This window comes from Microtus pennsylvanicus, chromosome 19, assembly GCF_037038515.1.
Source record: "Microtus pennsylvanicus isolate mMicPen1 chromosome 19, mMicPen1.hap1, whole genome shotgun sequence".
NCBI lineage: Eukaryota > Metazoa > Chordata > Mammalia > Rodentia > Cricetidae > Microtus > Microtus pennsylvanicus.
Window position 1 is genome coordinate 22,806,704 of NC_134597.1, and position 13,999 is coordinate 22,820,702.

Sequence of the window (13,999 nt, forward strand, 5' to 3'; positions counted from 1 at the left end):
TTCCCGTCCTTACTGTGCACTCTGATGCCAGTTCAGTCCCTACTGTGTGTGAGCCACGGCAGGCGCCCCGACTGCATCAGCCCCATCCTCGCCTGTTGCCTACAGCCTGGAGCTGTAGACACAGCATCAGCTTCCCTTAGGTGCCCTGAACTCAGCACAGAGGCCCCCAGGGAGGATGTAGCACCAAATACCAGGAAGGTCAACTGTGGCTTGGGGAAGCAACACTGCCACCCACTCACGCCTGTATTCATACCTGTAATCCCAGCTTTTAGGAAGCTGAGGCAGGAGGATTGCCATGAGTTTCAGGCCAACACAGGTTACAAAGTAAGTTGTAGGTTAGCCTGGGATACATGGTGAGACCCTGTCTTAAATAGTATAATAAAAGTGAGGTGAAGCTACAATCTCGGCCAGGAACCCTTGATACAACCGTCTCTTTGCGTCACAAGGAAAGTCTAAAACTCTGTGGGGGGAGGGGTGAAGAAAAGGAGAGGAGGTGTGGGGAATACCCTTCTCCCGGCTACACTGAGCAAAGGGAAAAAAGGAGGTTGTATCTGAAGTATGGAAACTCAGATGCCCTTATTGTGTTCCAACCAGAGAAATGAAGAACTTACCCAAGACCCGCAGCAGATTCAGGAAGTGGTTTGAAGAGAATCCCGCACCCTCACTGGCCACAGAAGAGGTCTCTGTGGGCCCCAGCATCCGGAGTCAGCTGTGGGAGGGGTTTGTGACAAGCCCACGGAAGGCCTGGAGTCTCTGCCGCAATCCCCTTGAGGACTGGCACCAGAGTAAGGAACCCTGCATATGTCCTGGCCTGGAGAACAGGGCTTGCAACCAGATGGGGGGCGGGGGCTGTAGCCACCGGATGCAGAAGGTCATCTGTACAAATGTGTTGGCTCCCCCTGCCCCGGCAGACCGTGGCCTCAGCTGTCTGGTGGTTTGTGTCCGTTATTCTGAAGTTTGGCTCTCCTTGTGATTGACTGTGTTAAAAAGAGGGTTGGGGTAGCCAACGAAGGAAGCGTGTTTCTGAAAGGGCTTTAAAAACATCAAGAATAGTGCAGGCAAGAGTCTAGGGTTTTCATAAAGCAAGGAGAGCGGTTGAGGTTGTTAGCAGAGCAGGAAATACTGAGGGTTTCACAGCTCTCGTTTTGGGGGTGAGATGTGAGACTTGGTGATATAAAAGGATATCCTGGGGCCACGCAGAGCAATAAGGTCAGAGCAGGAATCCAGGGAGGAGGCTAACTATTCACCAGGAATTCAATACAGACAGAGTGCCTTCTCATATAAATCTATCTCATATGGCAGCTATAGTGGAGAAGGCATATTAATTTTATAGGTGAAGATTAAAAAAATTTTAAACCTAGCTCTCATTTTATACCCCAGGATGCAAGGCAATTAATTCTCTTGCCTTAGCCTCCCAATTGTTGGGGTTACCTATCTGAGCCACAGTACCCAGTCAGGAAAAGGTTTTCTTTCTTTCTTTCTTTCTTTCTTTCTTTCTTTCTTTCTTTCTTTCTTTCTTTCTTTCTTTCCTTCTTTCTTTTGTAGCCCTGGCTGTCCTGGAGCACACTGTGTAGACCAGGGTTGCCTTAGAGATCTACCTGCTTCTGTCTCCTTAGTGCTGGGATTAATGGCATGTGCCACCAGGCCTGGCTAAGTCTTTTTCATTAGTGTGTGTGTGTGTGTGTGTGTGTGTGTGTGTGTGTATGTGCCTGCGTGCATGCTCACACTCTCTGGTGTACCTGCTCATCCTTGCTGAGTATTGATCCTGTGTATGGATGATCACAGGTCATTTCTTCACCAGAAGGACATATGGGGTTTTCCGGTTCTGAGGCAGTTATGAATAAAGCCACAGTACTTGCTCATATACAGATTTTTGTGGGAATGAAGTCATCAATTCTCTTGGTTAGATCAGGGAGGAAATGATGAGGGATGTGGTAACCACGTTTAATCATATAGGAAAGTGCTAAGCCATTTCCCGATGTTTCATAGAGCCTGTGCATTGTTTCTGAGTCTCGGGCTCCAGCAGCCCCTCCTCTTCCCTCCCATTTCATATGACCAGGTTGCTCGTTCTGTTTTTTGCCATTCAGGCAGATAGTATGAAGAGGGTTTGAAAATCAGCTGAGCACCGTGGCTCACTTTTGTATGCCAAAACTTGGGGACTGGAGGCAGGAAGATTGTCATGAGTTTGAGGCCAGCGTGCACAGCAAGGTCAGACTGTCTCAAAACATAAACAAAAACCTTTACTAAAAACCATACAGACAGTGACAGAGTTGCTGTTTAATTGTAGTTTATCTGTCTCCAAAAACCCACTCTCCTACCACACAGAGTTTCTTAGATGACCCCATTGTCCCACCTTCACTCGGCTGATGTGGGATTCCCCTCTGTATGCTGTGAGTATGCTTTATTACCATTGGTTAATAAAGAAGCTAGGGCTGGAGCGATGGCTCAGAGGTTAAGAGCATTGCCTGCTCTTCCAAAGGTCCTGAGTTCAATTCCCAGCAACCACATGGTGGCTCACAACCATCTATAATGGGGTCTGGTGCCCTCTTCTGGCCTGCAGGCATACACACAGTCAGAATATTGTATACATATTAAAAAAATAAATTCCAAAAAAAGAGAAGAAGCTGCGTTGACCTAGGTGGCAAAACTGAACTGAATTCTGGAAGAAAACTGGTGGATTCAGAGAGACACCATATAGCAGGCAAAGGAGATAGATACCAGAACATTACTGATAAGCCACAGCCTCGTGGCAATACATAGACTAATAGAAATGGGTTAATTTAAGATATAGGAGCTAGCTAGAAATATGCCTGAGTCATTGGCCAAACAGTGTTGCAATTAATCTAGTTTCTGTGTGATTATTCGGGTCTGGGTGGCCGGGAAACTAAAGTGCAGGCTCCAGGTAATTACACTTGCACAGTGCAGGGAGCTGGTGAATAGCATTTGATGCGTGCCTTGGGCTGTGTCGTCCCGAGAGCAATAAAACCAGGCTCTCAACGGCTTCTTCTTCTTCGTTTATGGGGCGTGCCCATCCTACACTGGAGAAAAGCACTCTGAAGCTCTCACTCCCATCTCACTAGACCAGGGGCCAACAAATGCAGTCTCATCATAGGCCAGAGGCAGAAAGGAGGGGAACATGGTAAACAGTCTCGGTTGGTTGTCTGCTTTGTTTTGATACAGGGTCTTGTCAAGTAGCTCTCACCGGCTTGAAATTTACCACTTTGGTCAAGGCTGGCCTTTAACATAAAGCCATCCTCCTGGCTCCGCCTCCTGAGTGCCAGCTTGATGAAGAGTTTTGATGTCTTCCATGCTGATTATTTAAAGAGATGGGCAAAGCTAAGGGAAAAGGAATGCAAATAAGGAATAATTGTGAGGGTTTGAAAGAAAATGGCCCCCGAAGGGAGTTGTGGCCTTGTTGGAGGAAGTATGTCACTAAAGGGGTGGGCTTTGATGCCTCCTGTGCTCAAGCTACACCCAGGGAGACAGACCATTTCCTGTTTCTGTGCAAGATGTAGAACTCTCAGCTCCAGCTCCAGCACCGTGTCTGCCTGCACTCTGCCTTGTCCCGCCATGATAATGGACTAAACCTCTGTAGCTGTCAGTCACCTCAATTAAATGTCTTCCTTTATAAGAGCTGCTGCCATGGACATGGGGTCTCATCACAGCAACAGAAACCCTAAGATAATAGTATTTGTGATGATTTGGATAAGAATGGCCCCCATAGGCTCATATATCCAAATGCTTAGTCACCTGGGAGAGGCACTATTTGAGAAGGATTGAAAGGATAAGGAGGTGTGTGTGTCTTGTTGGAAGAAGTGTGTCACTGGGAGAGGGCTTTGGGGATTCAAAAAGCCCACACCAGGCCCAGCACTTCTTCACTCTGTGCCTGTGAATCAGGATGTAAAGATCCCAGCAACCACTCCAACACAATTTGTGCCTGCGTGCCACCATGCTCCCTCCCCACCGAGATAATAGACTAAGCCTCTGAAACTGTAAGCAAGCTCCCAGTTAAATCCTCTTCTTTAGAAGAGTTGCTTTGGGGCTGGAGAGATGGCTCAGCGGTTGAGAGCACTGACTGCTCTTCCAGAGGTCATGAGTTCAATTCCCAGCAACCACATGGTGGCTCACAACCATCTGTAATGAGATATGGTGCCCTCTTCTGGCCTGCAGGTATACATGCAGACAGAACACTGTATACATAATAAATAAATAAATCTTTAAAAAAAAAAAAAAAAGAAGAGTTGCTTTGGTCATGGTGTCTGTTCCCAACAATAGAACAGTGACTAAGACAGTATTATTTCAAGAATGAGTGTTGTTCAAGATTTGCCATTCTCTCTGTCCAGCTGCCATAGAAAGCATTGTGCGGATGCAGTATCCCAACAGCTACCCTGCAGATGCCCCTTTCCCTAAATTCAGGAAGAGCCCATGCGGTTTGCAAATATAGTTCCCATTAATTCAGCATGTCAAGAAGCTAGAGTAGATCATGTGGAGTGCCACAGAGCGCTGTAGGTACCTAAGGTCTTTCTAGAGCCCTTGAACTAGATCTAAGAGTCTCTCAGCAGCTGGGTACTGAACAGAATGTCCTGAACTTGGAAGACAGAAGGTCTGGCCAAAGCCCTCGGTTCTCCCTGTTATCAGCTGTGTGACAACGAAGAGGCATTCTGAAGCATTTCTTCTGGGAAATGAAGGTGACAGAGACCGTTGTTAACATGCTACAGGGAATAGCAATTTGTCAAGTGAACACCTGGCACAAGATTGCTCAGCAGGTGTAAGGCTTGCTGGGCTAGCCTGGAAACCTGAGTTTGAATCCAGAACCCACATAAGGTTGAAGGCGAGAACCAGCTCCACCAAGCTGTCCTTTGACCTCCACACACGCAACATGACACACATCCCCACCAATGCTAATAAAAATAACAATTTATAGATTCTAGAAAATAAAATAAAAGCAGGGATGTTTTAACTTTCAGAAGAAACAGTCTGACATTGTGGTAAATACCTCTAATGGCAACACTTGAGAGACAGAGGCAGGAAGATCAGAAGTTCAAGACCCATGCTGGCAAGCTAGCTTAATTGGTAAAGGTGCTTGCTGCCAGGCCTGAGGATCTGAGTTCGATCTCCAAGACTCACAAGGTGGAGGACAGAATCCATGCCTACAGATTGGACTCTGACCTTCACACATGAAGCCCCCCCCAACACAAATGAAATTTTAAAATTAATTTAAATTGTAAAGGGCTCGAGGCCATCCAACAACTGAGCCACTTTCAAGTATTCCGCTGCTTCACAGGGCTTCCTTGCTGTCCCAGGCTCAGTGCTGTGTCCTTCCCACCCCATCCTACCACAACCCCTGCTCCCCCAGGAGCTCCTACCCCAGCCCCTGCTCCCCCAGGAGCTATCTTCCACGGGCTGCTTCCACTAAGGAAAAGGAATTGTATTGTACATCCACTTCTCAGAACACACATACAGAACCTCCGCTCCTTTGACCCCTTCACTAATGGCGGCTCCTTATGAGAATTCCACAAAGAAATGACAGGGAAACCCTTCCTATTGTCCAATGTGCCACTGATGATTAAAATAAACAGAACCTAGTGAAGTCACTGGAGAAGAATCTCCCTGTAGTGGTACTGTAATGCAGAAGAAGGAGAAGCAATCCAGCTACAAGATGAGCAGGCTAAAGCGTGCCGGTTCCTCACAGACCGGACTGGCTAGAATCATCAGCTGAAGGTGCACGGATTCTTAAATGCCTGTGGCTCTCTCAAGGTTCAGTGAGGATTTTCTCACAATTAGTAGAATTCCCCTTCTGTGCCTTGTCACAAGTTTAAAAAACTCACTGCTTGTATAGTGTAACCATTCAGGATCCACTTTTAAGGGATGAGCATAACTCGATGCAATAGACTGAAAAGAGGCATGGCCCAATAGCTAAGAGCCCTTGATGCTGCGGAGGTGAGCTAGCTCTGCAGGTAAAGACACTTGCCACCGTGCCTGATGACCGAAGATCCACCCCCGGGACCCACATGGTGAAAGGAGAGAACTTACTTCTGCAAGCTGTCCTCCACCTGTGCCCTGAGGCGTGCACACGAAAACACACACATACATGAATATATACATAAATGTGTGCGTGTGTACGCGCGCGCGTGTGTATGTGCGCGCGTGTTTTATTTTATTTTTTATTTTATTTATTTATTTATTTATTTTTGGTGTTTCGAGACAGGGTTTCTCTGTGACTTTGGAGCCTGTCCTGGAACTAGCTCTGTAGACCAGGCTGGTCTCGAACTCACAGAGATCCGCCTGCCTCTGCCTCCCGACTGCTGGGATTAAAGGCATGCGCCACCATCACCCGGCCGCGTGTGTTTTAAAGAGCATTTGATGCTCCCCTGAAGGGCAGGCATTTGATTCCCACCCCCATGACAGCTGCTAATCATTGTTTGTAACCCCAGTTCCAGGGAATCCAGTGCCGCCTTCTTGCCTCAGAGGGCACCAGACATGCACGGAGCAGTGGCAAACACTCACACACATAAAAGAAAAATAAAGGTTTTGCTTTTAAATAGAATATTGAAAATAAAAAGTTCAAAGCCAGCCTGGGCCACATAGGAGAATCTGTCTCGAAGAAAGAAAAGGAGGAAGAGGAGAAAGAAGCAAGGAGGAGGAAGGAGGTGGAGGAGATTAAGAGGGTAAGGGAGGGCAGGAAACAAATTGGCTTAGGTCACCATATGCAAAGCCATTGCTGGGGCTGAGACTAGGCTGCCCCCTTCTGGAACTTCCCAGTACTGCAGTAACTCCTTCCGTAAACAGGCTCTTGGTTAGTTATCCATGAGGGGCTCTGGGTGAATCCCAGCCTCTCCTTCTGCACAACTGTGAGCGAGTGGGCTTCTCTGTGGTGTACAGCACCACAGGACAGTGGTCCTCAGGAGTCCTGGGCATTTGAAAACCTGAGTTTCAGTTTGTGTGGCTAGACCACATAGTCTACGTGATCCCATAGTGCAGTTTAAAGAACAGTTTCAAGGCATCCGTGGGAGGGAGGAACGAGGCTTCAAGGGTGCAGAGCGGTAGAATACGTGTGATAAGAAAGTGGGAGGGGGACACTGGGGTGGAAAGGTTTAAGTAGGGAGGGGAGCAAGGAGATGGGAGAAGGAGGGTCAGCCACAACTGAGGATTATTAAAAAGCTATAAGAAAGCCGGTAGGTGGTGGTGCACGCCTTTAATGCCAGCACTTGGGAGGCAGAGGCAGGTGGGTCTCGTGAGTTCGAGGTCAGCCTGGTCTACAAAGCGAGTTCCAGGGCAGCCAGGGCTGTTATACAGAGAAACCCTGTCTCAAAAAACAAAAGCAAGCCGGGCGATGATGGCGCACGCCTTTAATCCCAGCACTTGGGAGGCAGAGGCAGGTGGATCTCTTTGAGTTCGAGACCAGCCTGGTCTACAGAGCTAGTTCCAGGACAGGCTCCAAAGCCACAGAGAAACCTTGTCTCGAAAAACCAAAAAAAAAAAAACCCAAAAAAAAAAACACAAAAGCAAACAAAAAAGCTGTAAACTTGATACTCAGTACATTAATTTAAAACAAACACGGGTGAATAAGATAATGAAGAGAGCCGGGCGGTGGTGGCGCAGGCCTTTAATCCCAGTATTCGGGAGGCAGAGGCAGGTGGATCTCTGAGAGTTCGAGGCCAGCCTGGTCTACAAGAGCTAGTGCCAGGACAGGCTCCAAAGCTATAGAGAAACTCTGTCTCGAAAAACAAAACAAAAAACAAACAAGAAAAAACTAAAAAGAAAAAAAAAAAAGAAGGGCTGGAGAGATGGCTCAGTGGTTAAGAGCATTGCCTGCTCTTCCAAAGGTCCTGAGTTCAATTCCCAGCAACCACATGGTGGCTCACAACCATCTGTAATGAGATCTGGTGCCCTCTTCTGGCCTGCAGACATACACACAGGCAGAATATTGTATATATATAACCAATAAATAAATATTAAAAAAAAGAAAAATATTAGAAAGAAGAAAAAGAAAAAACAATGTGTTGCTACATGATTGTAAACTCCAATACTCAGACAGAAAAATTGACTTGCATTCAAACTAGAGTAAGCCCCTGTCCTCCCTCCCAAAAAAGACCACATAATAATAATAAGGGCCAGCAATAATAATAATAATGACCTAGTGGGTTAAGGCATTTGCCACCAAGCCTGATGACCTAAACTTGATTCCTGGGACTCACTTTATGAAAGAAGAGAACTTCTCACTGTGACTCACAGTGACTCTTTGACCTCTACACCTGTATCATGTGTACCCATACACATAAAACAAATAAATAGACTTGGTGTGGTGACACACACAAGCCATTGATCCTAGCTCTTAGGAAACAGAGGCAGACAGATCTACATGAGTTCAAGGCCAGCCTGATCTAAATATTGAGTTCCAGGCCAAGCAAGGGGTTACATCGTAAGACCAGGTCTCAAAACTTTCTTAAAGTTAATTAAAATGGGAACCGGAGAGCTGGCTCAGCAGTCATGAGCACTGACTGCTCTTCCAGAGAACGCAGGCTCAATTCCCAGCACCCTCGTGGTGACTCACAACCACCCGTAACTCCTGTACATACATGACTGACTGACACACATGCAGGCAAAACACTCACACACTGAAAATAATAAAATAACAAACATTTTATTTTATTATTTATTTATTGGTTTTTCGAGACAGGGTTTCTCTGCGGCTTTGGAGCCTGTCCTGGAACTAGCTCTGTAGACCAGGCTGGCCTTGAACTCACAGAGATCGGCCTGCCTCTGCCTCCGGAGTGCTGAGATTAAAGGCGTGCGCCACCACCTCCCGGCAACAAACATTTTAAACTAATGACGATAAAATAATTGTTTCACATTCAGTATTTCAAAACAGTCCGACAATCCTATTGATGAAGACAGGTCACAGCTCGCTACTCTCGTTCTACATGGAAGATGTAAATTGAAAGAGCTAGTGATTCGTGCAAGGCCACACGGCACGGAATGGGGGAGAAACTTAGAATTCTGACCTTCAAACACCACTGGGTTTTTATTCTTTCTGCCTAAGCCTGTGTAGCTGGGCCATCAATGTCAGCCTGGGATATAACAAACTTTGTCTCCAATGCAGAGAGAGTTAAAAACAGGTGTCCCTGCTCCATGAAATACAGCTGGAAGAGGAGAACAAACTCATGGAGCCAATGAAGGCAAAGACCTGGATCAGAGGGTTAAAGGGAGCTTGCTGTGCTCTCTGTCTGAGAAATGTCCACCCTGGGGACCCCAGCACGGGGAAATGCAAACACCTAGGGAATCGAGGCTGGGCACAACCAGTGCAGGGCAGCAGACTGTGATGGTTTTAATAAAAGGATGAGGCGGCGTGGGTTGACAGTGAAACCCCCCAAAGAAGCAAAGGCCAAGGCCAAAGGAGTGGTTGTGCCAAAGGGGGCAAGGACAGGGCCAAAGAGACCATCGGGGTGGTGGGATAGGTCCCGAAGTATACCAGACCACTACCACCACCAGCACCACCACGCACTACCCCCACCTCCCAGCCCCGCGCGCACACACACTCCCGGGCTCTATTGGCAAATTAGGAGCTAGGGATCCGCGAGGCCAACAAGATCAGGTGGAATAAGGGTCCAGCCAGATGAGGAGACGGGAAAGCGTGTTTGTGTGTTGTCGTGCATGTTTCGGGATTGCTGTCTGGTGGAGCGATGGCAGGCGAGACGAGGCGATGAGGGCGAGGGAGAAAGGGCTGAAGGTGAGTGAGTGAGTGAGTGAGTGAGTGAGTGAGTGAGTGAGTGAGTGCGGGGTATCCCGAGGGCGGGCAGGGTGTAGAACTGGAGGTGTATAGATGGTGAGGCAAGTGAGCGAGCGAGAGTATGTTTTGTATTGTGTAAGTGGGTGTCGAGGCGTTGTTGTTGTTGAGGGTGAGGTGAGAGGATCGGCTTCGGGCGAGATGTGCGAGTGGAGGGGAAAAAAAATGTGTAGACCAGGCTGTCCTCGAACTCACAGATCCTCCTGCCTCTGCCTCCTTCAGCAAATCCTACCGGTGTGCGCCACCACGACCGGCGAGAGAATGCTGCCACACAGATCTATTCGAAACTGCCCTGACATTACGTCACCCTCTAAGCCACGCCCCCTGCCTGCTCACAACCACGCCGGCCCGCCCGCCCTGCTCTCGCGGCCCGGACACTCGCAACAACCTAGAGACACACAAACCCTCAACACCTCCTCACGACAAACAACACTCCACGCTTGAACACACACACTCACGCACACAAACGCACGCAACCAAGACAACACAAACAACAAAACCACCGACAGGCTCACACCTCGCACCCATCCCAACACCACCACGCCGGTCCTCTGGCGCCCGACGCCCAGCGCCCTACACCCGCGGAATCCTCTTCACTCACTGCGTCGCCAGCGACTCCGGCGCCAACACGACCCCAGCCGGTCGGCCCGGGAACACACTCTCACCGCCGCTCACTGCCTGCCCGCCCATCGCTCCCACACTGCCCTCCTTTCACTCTCCTACAGTCCACTCGGGCCCCAACCCTCTGACACGCAGCAGCATCGCATCGCCGAGCGTCTCTCTCTTCTCGCTGCTCCCCCTGCTCAGACCCCGTCCCCGTCCGTACTCGCTTGGCAGACAGACGCACGACACAGCTCAGGAAGCGCCCGCCGGACCCCGCACCCCGGGCAGGCAGCCTCCCTCGTGCGCGCTCAGACACCGCGAGCTTCGCCCTTCCTCACTGGTTGGAACTGGCCCACAGCAAAACCAAGACCTCAAACTCTCAACTGCCGCTGAGCTTCTTCTCCACCGGCGTCCCCCCCACCCCCACCTGCCCACCCCGAGCTCAAGCCCTTGCCCCCTCCCTCCTCTCACCGCACACCCATCCCCTGACAGTTCTCCACACCTCCCCCAGCGAGCCCGCAGGCTCCGCGGGAACACCACGTTCCCCGTCCGGTAGTTTCCCCGGACACCCGTGGCTTCGGGATTTCCAAGCGACAGATACTGGCTGCATGGCTGCATAGGTGCGAGGACGTGTTCGGGGATGGGCAAGTGGGTGCCCTGGACCTGGACACCTTGCTAGGAGTAGAGAGGTGGCCAAACACCCGGTGACACGCAATGGAGAACACAATGAGATCTCTCCCGCACCCCCTCCCCCTCGCGACCCTCTCCTGCCACATGTCCCCAGGCAAGCAGGAGGCCAGGGGTTGGGGGGGCTGGGGTGGAGGACCAGAGCGGGAGCCGGCCTCCCGATACCACAAGGCCCAAGCCCAAGCCCCCAAGCACAACTCAGGGACATCCTCCCATCTGGATCCAGGTTCTATGTCTCTTCAGAGAAGAACACCCAGACCACCTTATATCAGCTCACCCATCCCAGACACCATGCCTTTTGGTGCTCAACACCTCAATCTCAGACGCCACTTGACCACTTTGATTGACGACACCCTGGACCACTTGGGATGAGCACTTTGGCCAAAAAAGAAATCAGAATTTCAAGGCAAGGCAGAAACCATAAAAAGAAAAGGCAGATACACACTCACATACACGTACACTCACTCAAACCTCACTAACACACCTACAGAGGTAAAAGGGGGAGAAAGAGACTGGCTGATTGGCAAAGAGAGACTCTGAGTCTCTCTGTGTGTGTGTGTGTCCATCTCTCTATTGTTCACTATCTCTCTCACACACACACACAAACTCTCTCTCTCTGACACACACACAGAGATAGATAGATAGATAGATAGATAGATAGATAGATAGATAGATAGATAGATAGGCAGACAAGCAGGCAGAAAAAGACAGACACAGAGAGAAAGCGAGAAACAGAGAGAGGGAGAGAGAGAGAGAGAGAGAGAGAGAGAGAGAGAGAGAGAGAGAGAGAGCAATAGAAGGATTGACCAAAGAGAGAATTGGAGAGTGGGTGGAGTGGGGTCTTACACCCCTAATCCCTGCACACGGGTTGAAACCGAGGCTGGGGGGTGAAGTAAAATTCCATGGCATCTGGGTCTACCCAGTGTCACAGCAAGATCCTCGCTGGCAAAAGCAACATGTATCAAGGCGATAAATTTAAACTAAACCATACCAAATGAAGGTTTAAAAAAAAAAAAGGCCCAATGAACATATAAAAAAGAGGGATCATGAAAGGCGAAGAAGCAGAGGAGAGTTGGGGCCGGGGGAGAAGTGGGCATGGGGGGTCGGGGACTGCCCGGAGCTGATGGCTGAATTTCAGCGGATGGAGGCAGGGGTACAGGGAAAAGGGAAGAGAGAGGGCGGTCACTAGGAAGAGAGTCTCCTGCCACTCCAGGCCTCTTCCCTCTTGTGCTCCTGTTCAGAGCAAGAAGCCGGAAAACACCCGTCAGCTCTGCTTTTCCTTCCTTCTGGTTCCTCTTCTTCTGGAAATCGGGGACCGGTCACAAGGCCTCCTTGACTTCAACCAGTGTCCAGTACCAGGAGGTAGCACCTCCGCTTTGACCGCCAGAGCCCCCGCCCACACACCCATGGGGACTCAGACTTGACAGAGACTTGACCGGGCTGGGGGTGCTCTGCAGACACGGGGACCCGCAGAGTGACGATCAGAGGGAGGCAAGAAGGAAACCTGGTTCAGCACGGCTCAGTTTTCGGTGTCGTTTCAGACGTCGAGAGTCTGACACACGCCGGGCAATTTATTTAGACCTATTGAAGCACACCACCATCCATCCATTTTGGGAAAAGGCTTCCTGGTGACAGATAATTAACACAATTGCATGTGTACCACAAAGCTTAAGATGTGTTTCCGTTAAAACTCTTTGCAAAGTGCAAGATGGGTTTCCCTGGCTGAGAAACACTGCTCATGCGCCCAGGGTGGCCTCACTCATCCTGTGTGTGGTGTGGGTCGATGGAACCCTTCTCATCTGGCGCCCAGGACTCTCACAGGAAAACACAGAAATTGACTTGAACATCCGTGACAGTAGCCACTGAGTTCAACATAAAGGTCTGAAGGAGTCAGGTGTGGCCAGGCCCTGCAGGGAGCACCTGCAGGAGAGGTCACCTAGGCTCTGCTCCCTGTGTAGAGTACAGGTGACATCTTCCCCTAAGGATGGGGGTCTAACTGAGAAGCAGTCAGTGCTCAAGACAAAGGCCTTGGGCCAGAGAGTCTGGAACACACAAAATAGTCCGGGGATTGAAGCTGAGCCAGGTCCTCAACATAGTTCAGGCTATCTTTTAGGTCTTTTAGCTACATCCATTCCCAGATTTTTTTGGGGGGTGGGGGGTGGTGGTGGTGGTAGGGGTTAACTGGTATACATCTCTTCAGTTAAAGAAGCAACCCTGCCTGTATGCTTAAGGTTGCTGGATTCCCTAGAGTTTATCTGTGAGTTTATCCGGGTCCTCCTGCCTTCTGCATGCTGGCTTTAGAACTCGGACCTCTCATGACCTTGCCTTGTGGTTTGCTCTTTCCATCCATCCCTCACTCACCCCCCTCCGCCCATTTACCCATCCATCCATCCAATGGAAAGAAAGGAAGGGAGGGAGGGAGGGAGGGAGGGAGGGAGGGAGGGAGGGAGGGAGGGAGGGAGGGAGGGAGGGAGAGGGGGAGGGAGGGAGGGAGCGAGGGAGGGAAGACAAAAAAGAAAGACTTCCAAACTGTTGATTAAAACTCTCCAAGTCACCAACAGTGAATTGTGAGAACTGTTCTACAGTAGTTCACCATTTCTACAGTAGATGGCGCTACAGCACACTCCCCCCCCCCACCCTTTTGTTGTTGTTGTTAAAGACAGAGTCTTACTCCGTGACCCAGGTTGGCCTGAAACTTGTAGATGATCCTCTTGCCTCAACCTGTGTGCTGGGCAGGAGGGCAAGTGCACAGCAAGACCCAACCACTGCCCTCTAGGCGTGTGGTCTCAAGAAGGACTCCAGGTAGGAAGCAGACAATTGCACATTCCTTGGGATGCATGCTAACACATGGGGGAACAGTTAACCCCTGGTCAGGGTCAGCAAAGACTTCCCGGGAAGAATGTCGTGTATTTCAGATGAGGA